This window comes from Ambystoma mexicanum, chromosome 1p (assembly GCF_040938575.1).
Source record: "Ambystoma mexicanum isolate Mex_15411 chromosome 1p, UKY_AmexF1_1, whole genome shotgun sequence".
Classification (NCBI taxonomy): domain Eukaryota; kingdom Metazoa; phylum Chordata; class Amphibia; order Caudata; family Ambystomatidae; genus Ambystoma; species Ambystoma mexicanum.
Genome location: NC_090921.1, coordinates 1,475,084,540 through 1,475,108,649, shown reverse-complemented (window position 1 = coordinate 1,475,108,649; position 24,110 = coordinate 1,475,084,540). Strand labels below are relative to the sequence as shown.

Genomic DNA, 24,110 nt, shown 5'->3' with positions numbered 1-24,110 from the left:
GAGGCCAGTTGCAGGGGGATTTTTTCTTCCCTTGGAAAAAAAATGCCTAACTCATTCACACATAAAACCCTTATCCTCACAACAACCTAAAGAAAAACTACATGTGATCTGAAGGAAATTCATGAATATGACAATTATCTTCAAACTGACTTGTAGCCTGCATCACATTTAAGTAGAACTGGGACAAAGAAGGTTAAATGCATCTCATTGGTCATTTCCCACAGCAGTACTGACCTGTGACCATTTATGGACTGCTGCTTCCAACAAAACAGCAAACTAGTCATAGTAAATCTAAAGCTGTGGGTGGGAATTCTGCATCAATCTCATGCTTCTGCAGAAATATTTCCCAAATTGACAAAGTGGCCAATACTGGGATCAAATCCGCTAACTTGGCGTGATTAGCACGATGCTCAGTCAGAAAAAGTATGCCTTCTGACTGGAGCATAGGAGGGAGGCCAGTTGAAGGGGGGAGTTTTCTTCCCTTGAAAGAAAATGCCTAACTCATTCACAAATACAACCCTTATCCTCACAACAACATTGGTTATGTCCCGCAGCAGTACTGACCCGTGACCATGTATGCACAGCTGCTTCCAACAAAACAGCAATCTTGTGTTAGTAACTCTAAAGCTGTGAGTGCCAATTCTGCATCAATCTCATGCTTCTGCAGAAATATTTCCCAAAATGACAAGGAGGCCAATACGGGGACCCGTGACCTTGCCATTATTAGCACCACGCTCTAACCAAATGAGCTAAACAGCCAGCTGAGAGTTTTGTTTCTGACTCAAGCATAAGCAGGAGGCCAGTTGTAGGGGGATGTTTTCTTCCCTTGGAAAAAAAATGCCTAACTCATTCACAAATACAACCCTTATCCTCACAACAACATTGGTTATGTCCGCAGCAGTACTGACCCGTGACTATGTATGCAGAGCTGCTTCCAACAAAACAGCAATCTTGTGTTAGTAACTCTAAAGCTGTGAGTGCCAATTCTGCATCAATCTCATCCTTCTGCAGAAATATTTCCCAAATTGACAAAGGGGCCAATACTGGGATCAAATTCGCTAACTTGGCGTGATTAGCACCATGCTCAGTCAGAAAAAGTAAGCCTTCTGACTGGAGCATAGGAGGGAGGCCAGTTGCAGGGGGGAGTTTTCTTCCCTTGAAAGAAAATGCCTAACTCATTCACAAATACAACCCTTATCCTCACAACAACATTGGTTATGTCCGCAGCAGTACTGACCCGTGACTATGTATGCACAGCTGCTTCCAACAAAACAGCAATCTTGTGTTAGTAACTCTAAAGCTGTGAGTGCCAATTCTGCATCAATCTCATGCTTCTGCAGAAATATTTCCCAAAATGATAAAGTGGCCAATACGGGGATCGAACCCGTGACCTTGGCGTTATTAGCACCACGCTCTAACCAACTGAGCTAACCGGCCAGCTGAGAGGCATATTTCTAACTGGAGCATAAGAGGGAGGCCAGTTGCAGGGGGATTTTTTCTTCCCTTGGAAAAAAAATGCCTAACTCATTCACACAGACAACCCTTATCCTCACAACAACCTAAAGAAAAACTCCATGTGATCTGAAGGAAATTCATGAATATTACAATTATCTTCAAACTGACTTGTGGCCTGCATCACATTTAAGTAGTACTGCGACAAAGAAGGTTAAATGCATCTCATTGGTCATTTCCCACAGCAGTACTGACCTGTGACCATTTATGGACTGCTGCTTCCAACAAAACAGCAAACTTGTCATAGTAAATCTAAAGCTGTGGGTGGGAATTATGCATCAATCTAATGCTTCTGCAGACATTTTTCCCAAATTGACAAAGTGGCCAATACTGGGATCAAATTCGCTAACTTGGCGTGATTAGCACCATGCTCAGTCAGAAAAAGTATGCTTCTGACTGGAGCATAGGAGGGAGGCCAGTTGCAGGGGGGAGTTTTCTTTCCTTGAAAGAAAATGCCTAACTCATTCACAAATACAACCCTTATCCTCACAACAACATTGGTTATGTCCGCAGCAGTACTGACCCGTGACTATGTATGCACAGCTGCTTCCAACAAAACAGCAATCTTGTGTTAGTAACTCTAAAGCTGTGAGTGCCAATTCTGCATCAATCTCATCCTTCTGCAGAAATATTTCCCAAAATGACAAAGTGGCCAATACGGGGATCGAACCCGTGACCTTGGCGTTATTAGCACCACGCTCTAACCAACTGAGCTAACCGGCCAGCTGAAAGGCATATTTTTGACTGGACCATAAGAGGGAGGCCAGTTGCAGGGGGATTTTTTCTTCCCTTGGAAAAAAAATGCCTAACTCATTCACACATAAAACCCTTATCCTCACAACAACCTAAAGAAAAACTACATGTGATCTGAAGGAAATTCATGAATATGACAATTATCTTCAAACTGACTTGTAGCCTGCATCACATTTAAGTAGAACTGGGACAAAGAAGGTTAAATGCATCTCATTGGTCATTTCCCACAGCAGTACTGACCTGTGACCATTTATGGACTGCTGCTTCCAACAAAACAGCAAACTAGTCATAGTAAATCTAAAGCTGTGGGTGGGAATTCTGCATCAATCACATGCTTCTGCAGAAATATTTCCCAAATTGACAAAGTGGCCAATACTGGGATCAAATTCGCTAACTTGGCTTGATTAGCACCATGCTCAGTCAGAAAAAGTATGCCTTCTGACTGGAGCATAGGAGGGAGGCCAGTTGCAGGGGGGAGTTTTCTTCCTTTGAAAGAAAATGCCTAACTCATTCACAAATACAACCCTTATCCTCACAACAACATTGGTTATGTCCGCAGCAGTACTGACCTGTGACTATGTATGCACAGCTGCTTCCAACAAAACAGCAATCTTGTGTTAGTAACTCTAAAGCTGTGAGTGCCAATTCTGCATCAATCTCATCCTTCAGCAGAAATATTTCCCAAAATGACAAAGTGGCCAATACGGGGATCGAACCCGTGACCTTGGCGTTATTAGCACCACGCTCTAACCAACTGAGCTAACCGGCCAGCTGAGAGTTTTTTTCCCTTGGAAAAAAATGCCTAACTCATTCACACATAAAACCCTTATCCTCACAACAACCTAAAGAAAAACTACATGTGATCTGAAGGAAATTCATGAATATGACAATTATCTTCAAACTGACTTGTATCCTGCATCACATTTAAGTAGAACTGGGACAAAGAAGGTTAAATGCATCTCATTGGTCATTTCCCACAGCAGTACTGACCTGTGACCATTTATGGACTGCTGCTTCCAACAAAACAGCAAACTTGTCATAGTAAATCTAAAGCTGTGGGTGGGAATTCTGCATCAATCTCATGCTTCTGCAGAAATATTTCCCAAATTGACAAAGTGGCCAATACTGGGATCAAATTCGCTAACTTGGCGTGATTAGCACCATGCTCAGTCAGAAAAAGTATGCCTTCTGACTGGAGCATAGGAGGGAGGCCAGTTGCAGGGGGGAGTTTTCTTCCCTTGAAAGAAAATGCCTAACTCATTCACAAATACAACCCTTATCCTCACAACAACATTGGTTATGTCCGCAGTAGTACTGATCCGTGACTATGTATGCACAGCTGCTTCCAACAAAACAGCAATCTTGTGTTAGTAACTCTAAAGCTGTGAGTGCCAATTCTGCATCAATCTCATCCTTCTGCAGAAATATTTCCCAAATTGACAAAGTGGCCAATACTGGGATCAAATTCGCTAACTTGGCGTGATTAGCACCATGCTCAGTCAGAAAAAGTAAGCCTTCTGACTGGAGCATAGGAGGGAGGCCAGTTGCAGGGGGGAGTTTCCTTCCCTTGAAAGAAAATGCCTAACTCATTCACAAATACAACCCTTATCCTCACAACAACATTGGTTATGTCCGCAGCAGTACTGACCCGTGACTATGTATGCACAGCTGCTTCCAACAAAACAGCAATCTTGTGTTAGTAACTCTAAAGCTGTGAGTGCCAATTCTGCATCAATCTCATGCTTCTGCAGAAATATTTACCAAAACGACAAAGTGGCCAATACGGGGATCGAACCCGTGACCTTGGCGTTATTAGCACCATGCTCTAACCAACTGAGCTAACCGGCCAGCTGAGAGGCATGTTTCTAACTGGAGCATAAGAGGGAGGCCAGTTGCAGGGGGATTTTTTCTTCCCTTGGAAAAAAAATGCCTAACTCATTCACACATAAAACCCTTATCCTCACAACAACCTAAAGAAAAACTACATGTGATCTGAAGGAAATTCATGAATATGACAATTATCTTCAAACTGACTTGTAGCCTGCATCACATTTAAGTAGAACTGGGACAAAGAAGGTTAAATGCATCTCATTGGTCATTTCCCACAGCAGTACTGACCTGTGACCATTTATGGACTGCTGCTTCCAACAAAACAGCAAACTTGTCATAGTAAATCTAAAGCTGTGGGTGGGAATTCTGCATCAATCTAATGCTTCTGCAGACATTTTTCCCAAATTGACAAAGTGGCCAATACTGGGATCAAATTCGCTAACTTGGCGTGATTAGCACCATGCTCAGTCAGAAAAAGTATGCTTCTGACTGGAGCATAGGAGGGAGGCCAGTTGCAGGGGGGAGTTTTCTTTCCTTGAAAGAAAATGCCTAACTCATTCACAAATACAACCCTTATCCTCACAACAACATTGGTTATGTCCGCAGCAGTACTGACCCGTGACTATGTATGCACAGCTGCTTCCAACAAAACAGCAATCTTGTGTTAGTAACTCTAAAGCTGTGAGTGCCAATTCTGCATCAATCTCATCCTTCTGCAGAAATATTTCCCAAAATGACAAAGTGGCCAATACGGGGATCGAACCTGTGACCTTGGCATTATTAGCACCACTCTCTAACCAACTGAGCTAACCGGCCAGCTGAGAATTTTTTTCCCTTGGAAAAAAATGCCTAACTCATTCACACATAAAACCCTTATCCTCACAACAACCTAAAGAAAAACTACATGTGATCTGAAGGAAATTCATGAATATGACAATTATCTTCAAACTGACTTGTATCCTGCATCACATTTAAGTAGAACTGGGACAAAGAAGGTTAAATGCATCTCATTGGTCATTTCCCACAGCAGTACTGACCTGTGACCATTTATGGACTGCTGCTTCCAACAAAACAGCAAACTTGTCATAGTAAATCTAAAGCTGTGGGTGGGAATTCTGCATCAATCTCATGCTTCTGCAGAAATATTTCCCAAATTGACAAAGTGGCCAATACTGGGATCAAATTCGCTAACTTGGCGTGATTAGCACCATGCTCAGTCAGAAAAAGTATGCCTTCTGACTGGAGCATAGGAGGGAGGCCAGTTGCAGGGGGGAGTTTTCTTCCCTTGAAAGAAAATGCCTAACTCATTCACAAATACAACCCTTATCCTCACAACAACATTGGTTATGTCCGCAGTAGTACTGATCCGTGACTATGTATGCACAGCTGCTTCCAACAAAACAGCAATCTTGTGTTAGTAACTCTAAAGCTGTGAGTGCCAATTCTGCATCAATCTCATCCTTCTGCAGAAATATTTCCCAAATTGACAAAGTGGCCAATACTGGGATCAAATTCGCTAACTTGGCGTGATTAGCACCATGCTCAGTCAGAAAAAGTAAGCCTTCTGACTGGAGCATAGGAGGGAGGCCAGTTGCAGGGGGGAGTTTTCTTTCCTTGAAAGAAAATGCCTAACTCATTCACAAATACAACCCTTATCCTCACAACAACATTGGTTATGTCCGCAGCAGTACTGACCCGTGACTATGTATGCACAGCTGCTTCCAACAAAACAGCAATCTTGTGTTAGTAACTCTAAAGCTGTGAGTGCCAATTCTGCATCAATCTCATCCTTCTGCAGAAATATTTCCCAAAATGACAAAGTGGCCAATACGGGGATCGAACCCGTGACCTTGGCGTTATTAGCACCACGCTCTAACCAACTGAGCTAACCGGCCAGCTGAGAGGAATATTTCTGACTGGACCATAAGAGGGAGGCCAGTTGCAGGGGGATTTTTTCTTCCCTTGGAAAAAAAATGCCTAACTCATTCACACATAAAACCCTTATCCTCACAACAACCTAAAGAAAAACTACATGTGATCTGAAGGAAATTCATGAATATGACAATTATCTTCAAACTGACTTGTAGCCTGCATCACATTTAAGTAGAACTGGGACAAAGAAGGTTAAATGCATCTCATTGGTCATTTCCCACAGCAGTACTGACCTGTGACCATTTATGGACTGCTGCTTCCAACAAAACAGCAAACTAGTCATAGTAAATCTAAAGCTGTGGGTGGGAATTCTGCATCAATCTCATGCTTCTGCAGAAATATTTCCCAAATTGACAAAGTGGCCAATACTGGGATCAAATTCGCTAACTTGGCTTGATTAGAACCATGCTCAGTCAGAAAAAGTATGCCTTCTGACTGGAGCATAGGAGGGAGGCCAGTTGCAGGGGGGAGTTTTCTTCCTTTGAAAGAAAATGCCTAACTCATTCACAAATACAACCCTTATCCTCACAACAACATTGGTTATGTCCGCAGCAGTACTGACCCGTGACTATGTATGCACAGCTGCTTCCAACAAAACAGCAATCTTGTGTTAGTAACTCTAAAGCTGTGAGTGCCAATTCTGCATCAATCTCATCCTTCTGCAGAAATATTTCCCAAATTGACAAAGTGGCCAATACTGGGATCAAATTCGCTAACTTGGCGTGATTAGCACCATGCTCAGTCAGAAAAAGTAAGCCTTCTGACTGGAGCATAGGAGGGAGGCCAGTTGCAGGGGGGAGTTTCCTTCCCTTGAAAGAAAATGCCTAACTCATTCACAAATACAACCCTTATCCTCACAACAACATTGGTTATGTCCGCAGCAGTACTGACCCGTGACTATGTATGCACAGCTGCTTCCAACAAAACAGCAATCTTGTGTTAGTAACTCTAAAGCTGTGAGTGCCAATTCTGCATCAATCTCATGCTTCTGCAGAAATATTTCCCAAAATGGGGATCGAACCCGTGACCTTGGCGTTATTAGCACCATGCTCTAACCAACTGAGCTAACCGGCCAGCTGAGAAGCATGTTTCTAACTGGAGCATAAGAGGGAGGCCAGTTGCAGGGGGATTTTTTCTTCCCTTGGAAAAGAAATGCCTAACTCATTCACACATAAAACCCTTATCCTCACAACAACCTAAAGAAAAACTACATGTGATCTGAAGGAAATTCATGAATATGACAATTATCTTCAAACTGACTTGTAGCCTGCATCACATTTAAGTAGAACTGGGACAAAGAAGGTTAAATGCATCTCATTGGTCATTTCCCACAGCAGTACTGACCTGTGACCATTTATGGACTGCTGCTTCCAACAAAACAGCAAACTTGTCATAGTAAATCTAAAGCTGTGGGTGGGAATTCTGCATCAATCTAATGCTTCTGCAGACATTTTTCCCAAATTGACAAAGTGGCCAATACTGGGATCAAATTCGCTAACTTGGCGTGATTAGCACCATGCTCAGTCAGAAAAAGTATGCTTCTGACTGGAGCATAGGAGGGAGGCCAGTTGCAGGGGGGAGTTTTCTTTCCTTGAAAGAAAATGCCTAACTCATTCACAAATACAACCCTTATCCTCACAACAACATTGGTTATGTCCGCAGCAGTACTGACCCGTGACTATGTATGCACAGCTGCTTCCAACAAAACAGCAATCTTGTGTTAGTAACTCTAAAGCTGTGAGTGCCAATTCTGCATCAATCTCATCCTTCTGCAGAAATATTTCCCAAAATGACAAAGTGGCCAATACGGGGATCGAACCCGTGACCTTGGCGTTATTAGCACCACGCTCTAACCAACTGAGCTAACCGGCCAGCTGAGAGGAATATTTCTGACTGGACCATAAGAGGGAGGCCAGTTGCAGGGGGATTTTTTCTTCCCTTGGAAAAAAAATGCCTAACTCATTCACACATAAAACCCTTATCCTCACAACAACCTAAAGAAAAACTACATGTGATCTGAAGGAAATTCATGAATATGACAATTATCTTCAAACTGACTTGTAGCCTGCATCACATTTAAGTAGAACTGGGACAAAGAAGGTTAAATGCATCTCATTGGTCATTTCCCACAGCAGTACTGACCTGTGACCATTTATGGACTGCTGATTCCAACAAAACAGCAATCTTGTGTTAGTAACTCTAAAGCTGTGAGTGCAATTCTGCATCAATCTCATCCTTCTGCAGAAATATTTCCCAAAATGACAAAGTGGCCAATACGGGGATCGAACCCGTGACCTTGGCGTTATTAGCACCACACTCTAACCAACTGAGCTAACCGGCCAGCTGAGAATCTTTTTCCCTTGGAAAAAAATGCCTAACTCATTCACACATAAAACCCTTATCCTCACAACAACCTAAAGAAAAACTACATGTGATCTGAAGGAAATTCATGAATATGACAATTATCTTCAAACTGACTTGTATCCTGCATCACATTTAAGTAGAACTGGGACAAAGAAGGTTAAATGCATCTCATTGGTCATTTCCCACAGCAGTACTGACCTGTGACCATTTATGGACTGCTGATTCCAACAAAACAGCAAACTTGTCATAGTAAATCTAAAGCTGTGGGTGGGAATTCTGCATCAATCTCATGCTTCTGCAGAAATATTTCCCAAATTGACAAAGTGGCCAATACTGGGATCAAATTCGCTAACTTGGCGTGATTAGCACCATGCTCAGTCAGAAAAAGTATGCCTTCTGACTGGAGCATAGGAGGGAGGCCAGTTGCAGGGGGGAGTTTTCTTCCCTTGAAAGAAAATGCCTAACTCATTCACAAATACAACCCTTATCCTCACAACAACATTGGTTATGTCCGCAGTAGTACTGACCCGTGACTATGTATGCAGAGCTGCTTCCAACAAAACAGCAATCTTGTGTTAGTAACTCTAAAGCTGTGAGTGGCAATTCTGCATCAATCTCATCCTTCTGCAGAAATATTTCCCAAATTGACAAAGTGGCCAATACTGGGATCAAATTCGCTAACTTGGCGTGATTAGCACCATGCTCAGTCAGAAAAAGTAAGCCTTCTGACTGGAGCATAGGAGGGAGGCCAGTTGCAGGGGGGAGTTTTCTTCCCTTGAAAGAAAATGCCTAACTCATTCACAAATACAACCCTTATCCTCACAACAACATTGGTTATGTCCGCAGCAGTACTGACCCGTGACTATGTATGCACAGCTGCTTCCAACAAAACAGCAATCTTGTGTTAGTAACTCTAAAGCTGTGAGTGCCAATTCTGCATCAATCTCATGCTTCTGCAGAAATATTTCCCAAAATGACAAAGTGGCCAATACGGGGATCGAACCCGTGACCTGAGCTAACCGGCCAGCTGAGAGGCATGTTTCTAACTGGAGCATAAGAGGGAGGCCAGTTGCAGGGGGATTTTTTCTTCCCTTGGAAAAAAAATGCCTAACTCATTCACACATAAAACCCTTATCCTCACAACAACCTAAAGAAAAACTACATGTGATCTGAAGGAAATTCATGAATATGACAATTATCTTCAAACTGACTTGTAGCCTGCATCACATTTAAGTAGAACTGGGACAAAGAAGGTTAAATGCATCTCATTGGTCATTTCCCACAGCAGTACTGACCTGTGACCATTTATGGACTGCTGCTTCCAACAAAACAGCAAACTTGTCATAGTAAATCTAAAGCTGTGGGTGGGAATTCTGCATCAATCTAATGCTTCTGCAGACATTTTTCCCAAATTGACAAAGTGGCCAATACTGGGATCAAATTCGCTAACTTGGCGTGATTAGCACCATGCTCAGTCAGAAAAAGTATGCTTCTGACTGGAGCATAGGAGGGAGGCCAGTTGCAGGGGGGAGTTTTCTTTCCTTGAAAGAAAATGCCTAACTCATTCACAAATACAACCCTTATCCTCACAACAACATTGGTTATGTCCGCAGCAGTACTGACCCGTGACTATGTATGCACAGCTGCTTCCAACAAAACAGCAATCTTGTGTTAGTAACTCTAAAGCTGTGAGTGCCAATTCTGCATCAATCTCATCCTTCTGCAGAAATATTTCCCAAAATGACAAAGTGGCCAATACGGGGATCGAACCCGTGACCTTGGCGTTATTAGCACCACGCTCTAACCAACTGAGCTAACCGGCCAGCTGAGAGGAATATTTCTGACTGGACCATGAGAGGGAGGCCAGTTGCAGGGGGATTTTTTCTTCCCTTGGAAAAAAAATGCCTAACTCATTCACACATAAAACCCTTATCCTCACAACAACCTAAAGAAAAACTACATGTGATCTGAAGGAAATTCATGAATATGACAATTATCTTCAAACTGACTTGTAGCCTGCATCACATTTAAGTAGAACTGGGACAAAGAAGGTTAAATGCATCTCATTGTTCATTTCCCACAGCAGTACTGACCTGTGACCATTTATGGACTGCTGATTCCAACAAAACAGCAATCTTGTGTTAGTAACTCTAAAGCTGTGAGTGCAATTCTGCATCAATCTCATCCTTCTGCAGAAATATTTCCCAAAATGACAAAGTGGCCAATACGGGGATCGAACCCGTGACCTTGTCGTTATTAGCACCACGCTCTAACCAACTGAGCTAACCGGCCAGCTGAGAATCTTTTTCCCTTGGAAAAAAATGCCTAACTCATTCACACATAAAACCCTTATCCTCACAACAACCTAAAGAAAAACTACATGTGATCTGAAGGAAATTCATGAATATGACAATTATCTTCAAACTGACTTGTATCCTGCATCACATTTAAGTAGAACTGGGACAAAGAAGGTTAAATGCATCTCATTGGTCATTTCCCACAGCAGTACTGACCTGTGACCATTTATGGACTGCTGATTCCAACAAAACAGCAAACTTGTCATAGTAAATCTAAAGCTGTGGGTGGGAATTCTGCATCAATCTCATGCTTCTGCAGAAATATTTCCCAAATTGACAAAGTGGCCAATACTGGGATCAAATTCGCTAACTTGGCGTGATTAGCACCATGCTCAGTCAGAAAAAGTAAGCCTTCTGACTGGAGCATAGGAGGGAGGCCAGTTGCAGGGGGGAGTTTTCTTCCCTTGAAAGAAAATGCCTAACTCATTCACAAATACAACCCTTATCCTCACAACAACATTGGTTATGTCCGCAGCAGTACTGACCCGTGACTATGTATGCACAGCTGCTTCCAACAAAACAGCAATCTTGTGTTAGTAACTCTAAAGCTGTGAGTGCCAATTCTGCATCAATCTCATGCTTCTGCAGAAATATTTCCCAAAATGACAAAGTGGCCAATACGGGGATCGAACCCGTGACCTTGGCGTTATTAGCACCATGCTCTAACCAACTGAGCTAACCGGCCAGCTGAGAGGCATGTTTCTAACTGGAGCATAAGAGGGAGGCCAGTTGCAGGGGGATTTTTTCTTCCCTTGGAAAAAAAATGCCTAACTCATTCACACATAAAACCCTTATCCTCACAACAACCTAAAGAAAAACTACATGTGATCTGAAGGAAATTCATGAATATGACAATTATCTTCAAACTGACTTGTAGCCTGCATCACATTTAAGTAGAACTGGGACAAAGAAGGTTAAATGCATCTCATTGGTCATTTCCCACAGCAGTACTGACCTGTGACCATTTATGGACTGCTGCTTCCAACAAAACAGCAAACTTGTCATAGTAAATCTAAAGCTGTGGGTGGGAATTCTGCATCAATCTAATGCTTCTGCAGACATTTTTCCCAAATTGACAAAGTGGCCAATACTGGGATCAAATTCGCTAACTTGGCGTGATTAGCACCATGCTCAGTCAGAAAAAGTAAGCCTTCTGACTGGAGCATAGGAGGGAGGCCAGTTGCAGGGGGGAGTTTTCTTCCCTTGAAAGAAAATGCCTAACTCATTCACAAATACAACCCTTATCCTCACAACAACATTGGTTATGTCCGCAGTAGTACTGACCCGTGACTATGTATGCAGAGCTGCTTCCAACAAAACAGCAATCTTGTGTTAGTAACTCTAAAGCTGTGAGTGGCAATTCTGCATCAATCTCATCCTTCTGCAGAAATATTTCCCAAATTGACAAAGTGGCCAATACTGGGATCAAATTCGCTAACTTGGCGTGATTAGCACCATGCTCAGTCAGAAAAAGTAAGCCTTCTGACTGGAGCAGAGGAGGGAGGCCAGTTGCAGGGGGGAGTTTTCTTCCCTTGAAAGAAAATGCCTAACTCATTCACAAATACAACCCTTATCCTCACAACAACATTGGTTATGTCCGCAGCAGTACTGACCCGTGACTATGTATGCACAGCTGCTTCCAACAAAACAGCAATCTTGTGTTAGTAACTCTAAAGCTGTGAGTGCCAATTCTGCATCAATCTCATGCTTCTGCAGAAATATTTCCCAAAATGACAAAGTGGCCAATATGGGGATCGAACCCGTGACCTTGGCGTTATTAGCACCATGCTCTAACCAACTGAGCTAACCGGCCAGCTGAGAGGCATGTTTCTAACTGGAGCATAAGAGGGAGGCCAGTTGCAGGGGGATTTTTTCTTCCCTTGGAAAAAAAATGCCTAACTCATTCACACATAAAACCCTTATCCTCACAACAACCTAAAGAAAAACTACATGTGATCTGAAGGAAATTCATGAATATGACAATTATCTTCAAACTGACTTGTATCCTGCATCACATTTAAGTAGAACTGGGACAAAGAAGGTTAAATGCATCTCATTGGTCATTTCCCACAGCAGTACTGACCTGTGACCATTTATGGACTGCTGATTCCAACAAAACAGCAAACTTGTCATAGTAAATCTAAAGCTGTGGGTGGGAATTCTGCATCAATCTCATGCTTCTGCAGAAATATTTCCGAAATTGACAAAGTGGCCAATACTGGGATCAAATTCGCTAACTTGGCGTGATTAGCACCATGCTCAGTCAGAAAAAGTAAGCCTTCTGACTGGAGCATAGGAGGGAGGCCAGTTGCAGGGGGGAGTTTTCTTCCCTTGAAAGAAAATGCCTAACTCATTCACAAATACAACCCTTATCCTCACAACAACATTGGTTATGTCCGCAGCAGTACTGACCCGTGACTATGTATGCACAGCTGCTTCCAACAAAACAGCAATCTTGTGTTAGTAACTCTAAAGCTGTGAGTGCCAATTCTGCATCAATCTCATGCTTCTGCAGAAATATTTCCCAAAATGACAAAGTGGCCAATACAGGGATCGAACCCGTGACCTTGGCGTTATTAGCACCATGCTCTAACCAACTGAGCTAACCGGCCAGCTGAGAGGCATGTTTCTAACTGGAGCATAAGAGGGAGGCCAGTTGCAGGGGGATTTTTTCTTCCCTTGGAAAAAAAATGCCTAACTCATTCACACATAAAACCCTTATCCTCACAACAACCTAAAGAAAAACTACATGTGATCTGAAGGAAATTCATGAATATGACAATTATCTTCAAACTGACTTGTAGCCTGCATCACATTTAAGTAGAACTGGGACAAAGAAGGTTAAATGCATCTCATTGGTCATTTCCCACAGCAGTACTGACCTGTGACCATTTATGGACTGCTGCTTCCAACAAAACAGCAAACTTGTCATAGTAAATCTAAAGCTGTGGGTGGGAATTCTGCATCAATCTAATGCTTCTGCAGACATTTTTCCCAAATTGACAAAGTGGCCAATACTGGGATCAAATTCGCTAACTTGGCGTGATTAGCACCATGCTCAGTCAGAAAAAGTAAGCCTTCTGACTGGAGCATAGGAGGGAGGCCAGTTGCAGGGGGGAGTTTTCTTCCCTTGAAAGAAAATGCCTAACTCATTCACAAATACAACCCTTATCCTCACAACAACATTGGTTATGTCCGCAGTAGTACTGACCCGTGACTATGTATGCAGAGCTGCTTCCAACAAAACAGCAATCTTGTGTTAGTAACTCTAAAGCTGTGAGTGGCAATTCTGCATCAATCTCATCCTTCTGCAGAAATATTTCCCAAATTGACAAAGTGGCCAATACTGGGATCAAATTCGCTAACTTGGCGTGATTAGCACCATGCTCAGTCAGAAAAAGTAAGCCTTCTGACTGGAGCATAGGAGGGAGGCCAGTTGCAGGGGGGAGTTTTCTTCCCTTGAAAGAAAATGCCTAACTCATTCACAAATACAACCCTTATCCTCACAACAACATTGGTTATGTCCGCAGCAGTACTGACCCGTGACTATGTATGCACAGCTGCTTCCAACAAAACAGCAATCTTGTGTTAGTAACTCTAAAGCTGTGAGTGCCAATTCTGCATCAATCTCATGCTTCTGCAGAAATATTTCCCAAAATGACAAAGTGGCCAATATGGGGATCGAACCCGTGACCTTGGCGTTGGCGTTATTAGCACCATGCTCTAACCAACTGAGCTAACCGGCCAGCTGAGAGGCAAGTTTCTAACTGGAGCATAAGAGGGAGGCCAGTTGCAGGGGGATTTTTTCTTCCCTTGGAAAAAAAATGCCTAACTCATTCACACATAAAACCCTTATCCTCACAACAACCTAAAGAAAAACTACATGTGATCTGAAGGAAATTCATGAATATGACAATTATCTTCAAACTGACTTGTAGCCTGCATCACATTTAAGTAGAACTGGGACAAAGAAGGTTAAATGCATCTCATTGGTCATTTCCCACAGCAGTACTGACCTGTGACCATTTATGGACTGCTGCTTCCAACAAAACAGCAAACTTGTCATAGTAAATCTAAAGCTGTGGGTGGGAATTCTGCATCAATCTAATGCTTCTGCAGACATTTTTCCCAAATTGACAAAGTGGCCAATACTGGGATCAAATTCGCTAACTTGGCGTGATTAGCACCATGCTCAGTCAGAAAAAGTATGCTTCTGACTGGAGCATAGGAGGGAGGCCAGTTGCAGGGGGGAGTTTTCTTTCCTTGAAAGAAAATGCCTAACTCATTCACAAATACAACCCTTATCCTCACAACAACATTGGTTATGTCCGCAGCAGTACTGACCCGTGACTATGTATGCACAGCTGCTTCCAACAAAACAGCAATCTTGTGTTAGTAACTCTAAAGCTGTGAGTGCCAATTCTGCATCAATCTCATCCTTCTGCAGAAATATTTCCCAAAATGACAAAGTGGCCAATACGGGGATCGAACCCGTGACCTTGGCATTATTAGCACCACGCTCTAACCAACTGAGCTAACCGGCTAGCTGAGAGGAATATTTCTGACTGGACCATGAGAGGGAGGCCAGTTGCAGGGGGATTTTTTCTTCCCTTGGAAAAAAAATGCCTAACTCATTCACACATAAAACCCTTATCCTCACAACAACCTAAAGAAAAACTACATGTGATCTGAAGGAAATTCATGAATATGACAATTATCTTCAAACTGACTTGTAGCCTGCATCACATTTAAGTAGAACTGGGACAAAGAAGGTTAAATGCATCTCATTGGTCATTTCCCACAGCAGTACTGACCTGTGACCATTTATGGACTGCTGATTCCAACAAAACAGCAAACTTGTCATAGTAAATCTAAAGCTGTGGGTGGGAATTCTGCATCAATCTCATGCTTCTGCAGAAATATTTCCCAAATTGACAAAGTGGCCAATACTGGGATCAAATTCGCTAACTTGGCTTGATTAGAACCATGCTCAGTCAGAAAAAGTATGCCTTCTGACTGGAGCATAGGAGGGAGGCCAGTTGCAGGGGGGAGTTTTCTTCCCTTGAAAGAAAATGCCTAACTCATTCACAAATACAACCCTTATCCTCACAACAACATTGGTTATGTCCGCAGTAGTACTGACCCGTGACTATGTATGCAGAGCTGCTTCCAACAAAACAGCAATCTTGTGTTAGTAACTCTAAAGCTGTGAGTGCCAATTCTGCATCAATCTCATCCTTCTGCAGAAATATTTCCCAAATTGACAAAGTGGCCAATACTGGGATCAAATTCGCTAACTTGGCGTGATTAGCACCATGCTCAGTCAGAAAAAGTAAGCCTTCTGACTGGAGCATAGGAGGGAGGCCATTTGCAGGGGGGAGTTTTCTTCCCTTGAAAGAAAATGCCTAACTCATTCACAAATACAACCCTTATCCTCACAACAACATTGGTTATGTCCGCAGCAGTACTGACCCGTGACTATGTATGCACAGCTGCTTCCAACAAAACAGCAATCTTGTGTTAGTAACTCTAAAGCTGTGAGTGCCAATTCTGCATCAATCTTTCCCAAAATGACAAAGTGGCCAATACGGGGATCGAACCCGTGACCTTGGCTTTATTAGCACCACGCTCTAACCAACTGAGCTAACCGGCCAGCTGAGAGATATATTTCTAACTGGAGCATAAGAGGGAGGCCAGTTGCAGGGGGATTTTTTCTTCCCTTGGAAAAAAATGCCTAACTCATTCACACAGACAACCCTTATCCTCACAACAACCTAAAGAAAAACTCCATGTGATCTGAAGGAAATTCATGAATATTACAATTATCTTCAAACTGACTTGTGGCCTGCATCACATTTAAGTAGTACTGCGACAAAGAAGGTTAAATGCATCTCATTGGTCATTTCCCACAGCAGTACTGACCTGTGACCATTTATGGACTGCTGCTTCCAACAAAACAGCAAACTTGTCATAGTAAATCTAAAGCTGTGGGTGGGAATTCTGCATCAATCACATGCTTCTGCAGAAATATTTCCCAAATTGACAAAGTGGCCAATACTGGGATCAAATTCGCTAACTTGGCTTGATTAGCACCATGCTCAGTCAGAAAAAGTATGCCTTCTGACTGGAGCATAGGAGGGAGGCCAGTTGCAGGGGGGAGTTTTCTTCCTTTGAAAGAAAATGCCTAACTCATTCACAAATACAACCCTTATCCCCACAACAACATTGGTTATGTCCGCAGCAGTACTGACCCGTGACTATGTATGCACAGCTGCTTCCAACAAAACAGCAATCTTGTGTTAGTAACTCTAAAGCTGTGAGTGCCAATTCTGCATCAATCTCATCCTTCTGCAGAAATATTTCCCAAAATGACAAAGTGGCCAATACGGGGATCGAACCCGTGACCTTGGCGTTATTAGCACCACGCTCTAACCAACTGAGCTAACCGGCCAGCTGAGAGTCTTTTTCCCTTGGAAAAAAATGCCTAACTCATTCACACATAAAACCCTTATCCTCACAACAACCTAAAGAAAAACTACATGTGATCTGAAGGAAATTCATGAATATGACAATTATCTTCAAACTGACTTGTATCCTGCATCACATTTAAGTAGAACTGGGACAAAGAAGGTTCTAATGCTTCTGCAGACATTTTTCCCAAATTGACAAAGTGGCCAATACTGGGATCAAATTCGCTAACTTGGCGTGATTAGCACCATGCTCAGTCAGAAAAAGTATGCTTCTGACTGGAGCATAGGAGGGAGGCCAGTTGCAGGGGGGAGTTTTCTTTCCTTGAAAGAAAATGCCTAACTCATTCACAAATACAACCCTTATCCTCACAACAACATTGGTTATGTCCGCAGCAGTACTGACCCGTGACTATGTATGCACAGCTGCTTCCAACAAAACAGCAATCTTGTGTTAGTAACTCTAAAGCTGTGAGTGCCAATTCTGCATCAATCTCATCCTTCTGCAGAAATATTTCCCAAAATGACAAAGTGGCCAATACGGGGATCGAACCCGTGACCTTGGCGTTATTAGCACCACGCTCTAACCAACTGAGCTAACCGGCCAGCTGAGAGGAATATTTCTGACTGGACCATAAGAAGGAGGCCAGTTGCAGGGGGATTTTTTCTTCCCTTGGAAAAAAAATGCCTAACTCATTCACACATAAAACCCTTATCCTCACAACAACCTAAAGAAAAACTACATGTGATCTGAAGGAAATTCATGAATATGACAATTATCTTCAAACTGACTTGTAGCCTGCATCACATTTAAGTAGAACTGGGACAAAGAAGGTTAAATGCATCTCATTGGTCATTTCCCACAGCAGTACTGACCTGTGACCATTTATGGACTGCTGCTTCCAACAAAACAGCAAACTAGTCATAGTAAATCTAAAGCTGTGGGTGGGAATTCTGCATCAATCTCATGCTTCTGCAGAAATATTTCCCAAATTGACAAAGTGGCCAATACTGGGATAAAATTCGCTAACTTGGCTTGATTAGAACCATGCTCAGTCAGAAAAAGTATGCCTTCTGACTGGAGCATAGGAGGGAGGCCAGTTGCAGGGGGGAGTTTTCTTCCTTTGAAAGAAAATGCCTAACTCATTCACAAATACAACCCTTATCCTCACAACAACATTGGTTATGTCCGCAGCAGTACTGACCCGTGACTATGTATGCACAGCTGCTTCCAACAAAACAGCAATCTTGTGTTAGTAACTCTAAAGCTGTGAGTGCCAATTCTGCATCAATCTCATCCTTCTGCAGAAATATTTCCCAAATTGACAAAGTGGCCAATACTGGGATCAAATTCGCTAACTTGGCGTGATTAGCACCATGCTCAGTCAGAAAAAGTAAGCCTTCTGACTGGAGCATAGGAGGGAGGCCAGTTGCAGGGGGGAGTTTCCTTCCCTTGAAAGAAAATGCCTAACTCATTCACAAATACAACCCTTATCCTCACAACAACATTGGTTTTGTCCGCAGCAGTACTGACCCGTGACTATGTATGCACAGCTGCTTCCAACAAAACAGCAATCTTGTGTTAGTAACTCTAAAGCTGTGAGTGCCAATTCTGCATCAATCTCATGCTTCTGCAGAAATATTTCCCAAAACGACAAAGTGGCCAATACGGGGATCGAACCCGTGACCTTGGCGTTATTAGCACCATGCTCTAACCAACTGAGCTAACCGGCCAGCTGAGAGGCATGTTTCTAACTGGAGCATAAGAGGGATGCCAGTTGCAGGGGGATTTTTTCTTCCCTTGGAAAAAAAATGCCTAACTCATTCACACATAAAACCCTTATCCTCACAACAACCTAAAGAAAAACTACATGTGATCTGAAGGAAATTCATGAATATGACAATTATCTTCAAACTGACTTGTAGCCTGCATCACATTTAAGTAGAACTGGGACAAAGAAGGTTAAATGCATCTCATTGGTCATTTCCCACAGCAGTACTGACCTGTGACCATTTATGGACTGCTGCTTCCAACAAAACAGCAAACTTGTCATAGTAAATCTAAAGCTGTGGGTGGGAATTCTGCATCAATCTAATGCTTCTGCAGACATTTTTCCCAAATTGACAAAGTGGCCAATACTGGGATCAAATTCGCTAACTTGGCGTGATTAGCACCATGCTCAGTCAGAAAAAGTATGCTTCTGACTGGAGCATAGGAGGGAGGCCAGTTGCAGGGGGGAGTTTTCTTTCCTTGAAAGAAAATGCCTAACTCATTCACAAATACAACCCTTATCCTCACAACAACATTGGTTATGTCCGCAGTAGTACTGACCCGTGACTATGTATGCAGAGCTGCTTCCAACAAAACAGCAATCTTGTGTTAGTAACTCTAAAGCTGTGAGTGCCAATTCTGCATCAATCTCATCCTTCTGCAGAAATATTTCCCAAATTGACAAAGTGGCCAATACTGGGATCAAATTCGCTAACTTGGCGTGATTAGCACCATGCTCAGTCAGAAAAAGTAAGCCTTCTGACTGGAGCATAGGAGGGAGGCCATTTGCAGGGGGGAGTTTTCTTCCCTTGAAAGAAAATGCCTAACTCATTCACAAATACAACCCTTATCCTCACAACAACATTGGTTATGTCCGCAGCAGTACTGACCCGTGACTATGTATGCACAGCTGCTTCCAACAAAACAGCAATCTTGTGTTAGTAACTCTAAAGCTGTGAGTGCCAATTCTGCATCAATCTCATGCTTCTGCAGAAATATTTCCCAAAATGACAAAGTGGCCAATACGGGGATCGAACCCGTGACCTTGGCTTTATTAGCACCACGCTCTAACCAACTGAGCTAACCGGCCAGCTGAGAGATATATTTCTAACTGGAGCATAAGAGGGAGGCCAGTTGCAGGGGGATTTTTTCTTCCCTTGGAAAAAAATGCCTAACTCATTCACACAGACAACCCTTATCCTCACAACAACCTAAAGAAAAACTCCATGTGATCTGAAGGAAATTCATGAATATTACAATTATCTTCAAACTGACTTGTGGCCTGCATCACATTTAAGTAGTACTGCGACAAAGAAGGTTAAATGCATCTCATTGGTCATTTCCCACAGCAGTACTGACCTGTGACCATTTATGGACTGCTGCTTCCAACAAAACAGCAAACTTGTCATAGTAAATCTAAAGCTGTGGGTGGGAATTCTGCATCAATCACATGCTTCTGCAGAAATATTTCCCAAATTGACAAAGTGGCCAATACTGGGATCAAATTCGCTAACTTGGCTTGATTAGCACCATGCTCAGTCAGAAAAAGTATGCCTTCTGACTGGAGCATAGGAGGGAGGCCAGTTGCAGGGGGGAGTTTTCTTCCTTTGAAAGAAAATGCCTAACTCATTCACAAATACAACCCTTATCCCCACAACAACATTGGTTATGTCCGCAGCAGTACTGACCCGTGACTATGTATGCACAGCTGCTTCCAACAAAACAGCAATCTTGTGTTAGTAACTCTAAAGCTGTGAGTGCCAATTCTGCATCAATCTCATCCTTCTGCAGAAATATTTCCCAAAATGACAAAGTGGCCAATACGGGGATCGAACCCGTGACCTTGGCGTTATTAGCACCACGCTCTAACCAACTGAGCTAACCGGCCAGCTGAAAGTCTTTTTCCCTTGGAAAAAAATGCCTAACTCATTCACACATAAAACCCTTATCCTCACAACAACCTAAAGAAAAACTACATGTGATCTGAAGGAAATTCATGAATATGACAATTATCTTCAAACTGACTTGTATCCTGCATCACATTTAAGTAGAACTGGGACAAAGAAGGTTCTAATGCTTCTGCAGACATTTTTCCCAAATTGACAAAGTGGCCAATACTGGGATCAAATTCGCTAACTTGGCGTGATTAGCACCATGCTCAGTCAGAAAAAGTATGCTTCTGACTGGAGCATAGGAGGGAGGCCAGTTGCAGGGGGGAGTTTTCTTTCCTTGAAAGAAAATGCCTAACTCATTCACAAATACAACCCTTATCCTCACAACAACATTGGTTATGTCCGCAGCAGTACTGACCCGTGACTATGTATGCACAGCTGCTTCCAACAAAACAGCAATCTTGTGTTAGTAACTCTAAAGCTGTGAGTGCCAATTCTGCATCAATCTCATCCTTCTGCAGAAATATTTCCCAAAATGACAAAGTGGCCAATACGGGGATCGAACCCGTGACCTTGGCGTTATTAGCACCACGCTCTAACCAACTGAGCTAACCGGCCAGCTGAGAGGAATATTTCTGACTGGACCATAAGAGGGAGGCCAGTTGCAGGGGGATTTTTTCTTCCCTTGGAAAAAAAATGCCTAACTCATTCACACATAAAACCCTTATCCTCACAACAACCTAAAGAAAAACTACATGTGATCTGAAGGAAATTCATGAATATGACAATTATCTTCAAACTGACTTGTAGCCTGCATCACATTTAAGTAGAACTGGGACAAAGAAGGTTAAATGCATCTCATTGGTCATTTCCCACAGCAGTACTGACCTGTGACCATTTATGGACTGCTGCTTCCAACAAAACAGCAAACTAGTCATAGTAAATCTAAAGCTGTGGGTGGGAATTCTGCATCAATCTCATGCTTCTGCAGAAATATTTCCCAAATTGACAAAGTGGCCAATACTGGGATCAAATTCGCTAACTTGGCTTGATTAGAACCATGCTCAGTCAGAAAAAGTATGCCTTCTGACTGGAGCATAGGAGGGAGGCCAGTTGCAGGGGGGAGTTTTCTTCCTTTGAAAGAAAATGCCTAACTCATTCACAAATACAACCCTTATCCTCACAACAACATTGGTTATGTCCGCAGCAGTACTGACCCGTGACTATGTATGCACAGCTGCTTCCAACAAAACAGCAATCTTGTGTTAGTAACTCTAAAGCTGTGAGTGCCAATTCTGCATCAATCTCATCCTTCTGCAGAAATATTTCCCAAATTGACAAAGTGGCCAATACTGGGATCAAATTCGCTAACTTGGCGTGATTAGCACCATGCTCAGTCAGAAAAAGTAAGCCTTCTGACTGGAGCATAGGAGGGAGGCCAGTTGCAGGGGGGAGTTTCCTTCCCTTGAAAGAAAATGCCTAACTCATTCACAAATACAACCCTTATCCTCACAACAACATTGGTTATGTCCGCAGCAGTACTGACCCGTGACTATGTATGCACAGCTGCTTCCAACAAAACAGCAATCTTGTGTTAGTAACTCTAAAGCTGTGAGTGCCAATTCTGCATCAATCTCATGCTTCTGCAGAAATATTTCCCAAAACGGGGATCGAACCCGTGACCTTGGCGTTATTAGCACCATGCTCTAACCAACTGAGCTAACCGGCCAGCTGAGAGGCATGTTTCTAACTGGAGCATAAGAGGGAGGCCAGTTGCAGGGGGATTTTTTCTTCCCTTGGAAAAAAAATGCCTAACTCATTCACACATAAAACCCTTATCCTCACAACAACCTAAAGAAAAACTACATGTGATCTGAAGGAAATTCATGAATATTACAATTATCTTCAAACTGACTTGTGGCCTGCATCACATTTAAGTAGAACTGGGACAAAGAAGGTTAAATGCATCTCATTGGTCATTTCCCACAGCAGTACTGACCTGTGACCATTTATGGACTGCTGCTTCCAACAAAACAGCAAACTTGTCATAGTAAATCTAAAGCTGTGGGTGGGAATTCTGCATCAATCTAATGCTTCTGCAGACATTTTTCCCAAATTGACAAAGTGGCCAATACTGGGATCAAATTCGCTAACTTGGCGTGATTAGCACCATGCTCAGTCAGAAAAAGTATGCTTCTGACTGGAGCATAGGAGGGAGGCCAGTTGCAGGGGGGAGTTTTCTTTCCTTGAAAGAAAATGCCTAACTCATTCACAAATACAACCCTTATCCTCACAACAACATTGGTTATGTCCGCAGCAGTACTGACCCGTGACTATGTATGCACAGCTGCTTCCAACAAAACAGCAATCTTGTGTTAGTAACTCTAAAGCTGTGAGTGCCAATTCTGCATCAATCTCATCCTTCTGCAGAAATATTTCCCAAAATGACAAAGTGGCCAATACGGGGATCGAACCCGTGACCTTGGCGTTATTAGCACCACGCTCTAACCAACTGAGCTAACCGGCCAGCTGAGAAGAATATTTCTGACTGGACCATAAGAGGGAGGCCAGTTGCAGGGGGATTTTTTCTTCCCTTGGAAAAAAAATGCCTAACTCATTCACACATAAAACCCTTATCCTCACAACAACCTAAAGAAAAACTACATGTGATCTGAAGGAAATTCATGAATATGACAATTATCTTCAAACTGACTTGTAGCCTGCATCACATTTAAGTAGAACTGGGACAAAGAAGGTTAAATGCATCTCATTGGTCATTTCCCACAGCAGTACTGACCTGTGACCATTTATGGACTGCTGCTTCCAACAAAACAGCAAACTAGTCATAGTAAATCTAAAGCTGTGGGTGGGAATTCTGCATCAATCTCATGCTTCTGCAGAAATATTTCCCAAATTGACAAAGTGGCCAATACTGGGATAAAATTCGCTAACTTGGCTTGATTAGAACCATGCTCAGTCAGAAAAAGTATGCCTTCTGACTGGAGCATAGGAGGGAGGCCAGTTGCAGGGGGGAGTTTTCTTCCTTTGAAAGAAAATGCCTAACTCATTCACAAATACAACCCTTATCCTCACAACAACATTGGTTATGTCCGCAGCAGTACTGACCCGTGACTATGTATGCACAGCTGCTTCCAACAAAACAGCAATCTTGTGTTAGTAACTCTAAAGCTGTGAGTGCCAATTCTGCATCAATCTCATCCTTCTGCAGAAA

General features: G+C 42.7%; 21 non-coding genes across 21 annotated transcripts; all 21 read right to left on the bottom strand.

The window, feature by feature from the left end:
- Window positions 1-1,363: 1,363 nt before the first annotated feature.
- TRNAI-AAU (transfer RNA isoleucine (anticodon AAU)) lies at window positions 1,364-1,437 on the bottom strand. The gene has a single exon. It is a non-coding gene; the product is annotated as a tRNA-Ile (tRNA).
- A 724-nt stretch (window positions 1,438-2,161) lies between these two features.
- Window positions 2,162-2,235, bottom strand: TRNAI-AAU (transfer RNA isoleucine (anticodon AAU)). Its single transcript has one exon. It is a non-coding gene; the product is annotated as a tRNA-Ile (tRNA).
- Window positions 2,236-2,960: 725 nt separating this feature from the next.
- On the bottom strand, window positions 2,961-3,034 carry TRNAI-AAU (transfer RNA isoleucine (anticodon AAU)). The gene has a single exon. It is a non-coding gene; the product is annotated as a tRNA-Ile (tRNA).
- Window positions 3,035-4,039: 1,005 nt separating this feature from the next.
- Window positions 4,040-4,113, bottom strand: TRNAI-AAU (transfer RNA isoleucine (anticodon AAU)). The gene has a single exon. It is a non-coding gene; the product is annotated as a tRNA-Ile (tRNA).
- A 1,803-nt stretch (window positions 4,114-5,916) lies between these two features.
- Window positions 5,917-5,990, bottom strand: TRNAI-AAU (transfer RNA isoleucine (anticodon AAU)). Its single transcript has one exon. It is a non-coding gene; the product is annotated as a tRNA-Ile (tRNA).
- A 1,835-nt stretch (window positions 5,991-7,825) lies between these two features.
- On the bottom strand, window positions 7,826-7,899 carry TRNAI-AAU (transfer RNA isoleucine (anticodon AAU)). Its single transcript has one exon. It is a non-coding gene; the product is annotated as a tRNA-Ile (tRNA).
- A 395-nt stretch (window positions 7,900-8,294) lies between these two features.
- Window positions 8,295-8,368, bottom strand: TRNAI-AAU (transfer RNA isoleucine (anticodon AAU)). The gene has a single exon. It is a non-coding gene; the product is annotated as a tRNA-Ile (tRNA).
- A 1,772-nt stretch (window positions 8,369-10,140) lies between these two features.
- TRNAI-AAU (transfer RNA isoleucine (anticodon AAU)) lies at window positions 10,141-10,214 on the bottom strand. The gene has a single exon. It is a non-coding gene; the product is annotated as a tRNA-Ile (tRNA).
- A 395-nt stretch (window positions 10,215-10,609) lies between these two features.
- On the bottom strand, window positions 10,610-10,683 carry TRNAI-AAU (transfer RNA isoleucine (anticodon AAU)). The gene has a single exon. It is a non-coding gene; the product is annotated as a tRNA-Ile (tRNA).
- Window positions 10,684-11,359: 676 nt separating this feature from the next.
- TRNAI-AAU (transfer RNA isoleucine (anticodon AAU)) lies at window positions 11,360-11,433 on the bottom strand. The gene has a single exon. It is a non-coding gene; the product is annotated as a tRNA-Ile (tRNA).
- Window positions 11,434-12,487: 1,054 nt separating this feature from the next.
- TRNAI-AAU (transfer RNA isoleucine (anticodon AAU)) lies at window positions 12,488-12,561 on the bottom strand. Its single transcript has one exon. It is a non-coding gene; the product is annotated as a tRNA-Ile (tRNA).
- A 725-nt stretch (window positions 12,562-13,286) lies between these two features.
- TRNAI-AAU (transfer RNA isoleucine (anticodon AAU)) lies at window positions 13,287-13,360 on the bottom strand. The gene has a single exon. It is a non-coding gene; the product is annotated as a tRNA-Ile (tRNA).
- Window positions 13,361-15,218: 1,858 nt separating this feature from the next.
- On the bottom strand, window positions 15,219-15,292 carry TRNAI-AAU (transfer RNA isoleucine (anticodon AAU)). The gene has a single exon. It is a non-coding gene; the product is annotated as a tRNA-Ile (tRNA).
- Window positions 15,293-16,327: 1,035 nt separating this feature from the next.
- TRNAI-AAU (transfer RNA isoleucine (anticodon AAU)) lies at window positions 16,328-16,401 on the bottom strand. Its single transcript has one exon. It is a non-coding gene; the product is annotated as a tRNA-Ile (tRNA).
- Window positions 16,402-17,125: 724 nt separating this feature from the next.
- On the bottom strand, window positions 17,126-17,199 carry TRNAI-AAU (transfer RNA isoleucine (anticodon AAU)). The gene has a single exon. It is a non-coding gene; the product is annotated as a tRNA-Ile (tRNA).
- Window positions 17,200-17,747: 548 nt separating this feature from the next.
- On the bottom strand, window positions 17,748-17,821 carry TRNAI-AAU (transfer RNA isoleucine (anticodon AAU)). The gene has a single exon. It is a non-coding gene; the product is annotated as a tRNA-Ile (tRNA).
- Window positions 17,822-18,875: 1,054 nt separating this feature from the next.
- On the bottom strand, window positions 18,876-18,949 carry TRNAI-AAU (transfer RNA isoleucine (anticodon AAU)). Its single transcript has one exon. It is a non-coding gene; the product is annotated as a tRNA-Ile (tRNA).
- Window positions 18,950-20,002: 1,053 nt separating this feature from the next.
- On the bottom strand, window positions 20,003-20,076 carry TRNAI-AAU (transfer RNA isoleucine (anticodon AAU)). Its single transcript has one exon. It is a non-coding gene; the product is annotated as a tRNA-Ile (tRNA).
- A 724-nt stretch (window positions 20,077-20,800) lies between these two features.
- On the bottom strand, window positions 20,801-20,874 carry TRNAI-AAU (transfer RNA isoleucine (anticodon AAU)). The gene has a single exon. It is a non-coding gene; the product is annotated as a tRNA-Ile (tRNA).
- Window positions 20,875-21,422: 548 nt separating this feature from the next.
- On the bottom strand, window positions 21,423-21,496 carry TRNAI-AAU (transfer RNA isoleucine (anticodon AAU)). Its single transcript has one exon. It is a non-coding gene; the product is annotated as a tRNA-Ile (tRNA).
- Window positions 21,497-23,331: 1,835 nt separating this feature from the next.
- Window positions 23,332-23,405, bottom strand: TRNAI-AAU (transfer RNA isoleucine (anticodon AAU)). Its single transcript has one exon. It is a non-coding gene; the product is annotated as a tRNA-Ile (tRNA).
- Between the last annotated feature and the right edge of the window lie 705 nt (window positions 23,406-24,110).